General features: G+C 42.3%; 1 pseudogene; it reads left to right on the top strand.

The window, feature by feature from the left end:
* The first annotated feature begins 271 nt into the window (after window positions 1-271).
* LOC126089563 (5S ribosomal RNA) lies at window positions 272-389 on the top strand (annotated as a pseudogene).
* The last annotated feature ends 1,479 nt before the right edge of the window (window positions 390-1,868 follow it).

Below are 1,868 nucleotides of genomic sequence, written 5' to 3'. Positions count from 1 at the left end.
TTAACTACTCATGCGCAGGAGCATGCTGGCAACGGCTCAGACCAACATAACGTAAATAGTTGTGAAGTCTCGTTCATCGGAAGCAGTCCGTTTTTATGAAGTATTGCATAGCCTTAGTCCTAAAGCCTTCGACACATTATGCTGTTTGCACAAGCTTGTATATGCGCTGTCTTTTGTTGCTGGAAATGGCACTTTTCCTTTGCAACTTACGTTTTATTTTATTTATTTTTCTCTCGTTCATGTTTTATTGCTGCAGTATTATTCTGCAGTAGCCAACGGCCTTGCCGCAGTGGTAACACCGGTTCCCGTCTGGTCACCGAAGTTAAGCGCTGTCGGGCTGGGCTAGCACTAGAATGGGTGACCATCAGGTCTGCCGAGCGCTGTTGGCAAGCGGGGTGCACTCAGCCCTTGTGAGGCAAACTGAGGAGCTAATTGATTGAGAAGTAGGGGCTCCGGTCTCTGACATACGGCCGGGAGAGCGATGTGCTGACGACATGCCCCTCCATATCCGCATCCAGCGATGCCTGTGGGCTGAGGATGACACGGCGGCCTGTCGGTCCCGTTGGGCCTTCATGGCCTAATCGGACGGATTTTCGTTTAGATTATTTTGCAGTAACGGGATGCAGTAAAATTATTTGTTAGAGTACCAGTTCTTGCCAGGCAAAATTACAAAAAAAGCAAATCACAACTAAAACAATGAAAAATTCACGGGTTTTCCGGTTTTCTCCCGGATGAAAAAATTACCGATTTTTGCCGGTTGTCCCGGGATGTACACACCCTGTTTGAAGAAGGCCGATGTGAATAATTAGCACACTAGTTGCTTAAAGAAACGTGATCAATGTTCTAAAAGTAGTTAGACTTCTTCTCACAGTGAAAGTAAAATTATGTTTTAGTACACTTGCAAAAGAACACTTCCAATATTTACCGAAATCTGCGAAAGAAATATAAAATAAAACTATCAATGATCAATATTGCGATTTTCATATCGACATGTCGTTGTATCGGCGATGAAAATATAGCCCGCATGTATCGATATTTTGTGCGGGATATAGCATTATATCGATATTTTATAAGCAGCCCTACTGACAACCCACTGTCTTTCCGTTTGAACGATACTCAGATACGTGCAGTGCCATGGTAAGTAACCTTTTGATTCAAGCCTAATCGAGTATGTATAAGATTCAACTACATTGAAATAGTAAGCATAGTCTTATCCTCACCACTCAGTCACGTAATCAATTTTCTTCTGTTTGTTTTTGGGTACATACATATCTGTAGCCCTGGTACACATCTAAACTCCAGCGCCATAATACCAAAGTAAGTCGCCATTGGGGCGAAACCGAAACGGAGGAGCTCGTATCTTCTCTGTCAGTCGGATGCGTCTCCTCTTTTGTTTCGTTTCCTCTACCGGCGTCCTACGGTACTGCGGTGGGGGGATTTCAGTGTGTACAACTGATGACATATATTGTACCTGCAAACAGGCGAAAACTGTATGCCTAACATTACGTTTCCGAGCTGATAATTAAAATTCTTATACTACCGTTCGTGCATTTTAGACATATCGATGCCATCTCGATCGATAATTGAAATACTTGTTGCAGTTCACGTTAAGAATGACAAAAACAGTCTGGTTAAAACCGATAACGGCATTTTAGTTCTGAATAACCGGTATTTTTCGGTATTTGTTGGGTATCGGTCGTAACAGATGTTTTTTTATTTTTTACTAATAACCGAGTAAATCCGGGTGGTGAATCAGCCACAGCAGCAGCGAAGAGTAATTGCTTTGAAATACTGAATATGGAAAATAGGAGAACCGATCCGTGCTGTTTTAATAATAACGGCATAAGAAATAATACAGCATTACTGAG

Source organism: Schistocerca cancellata, chromosome 6, assembly GCF_023864275.1.
Source record: "Schistocerca cancellata isolate TAMUIC-IGC-003103 chromosome 6, iqSchCanc2.1, whole genome shotgun sequence".
In the NCBI taxonomy this organism is placed as follows: domain Eukaryota; kingdom Metazoa; phylum Arthropoda; class Insecta; order Orthoptera; family Acrididae; genus Schistocerca; species Schistocerca cancellata.
Note: the sequence above shows the minus strand (reverse complement) of the source record. Positions and strands in the feature narration are given on the sequence as shown.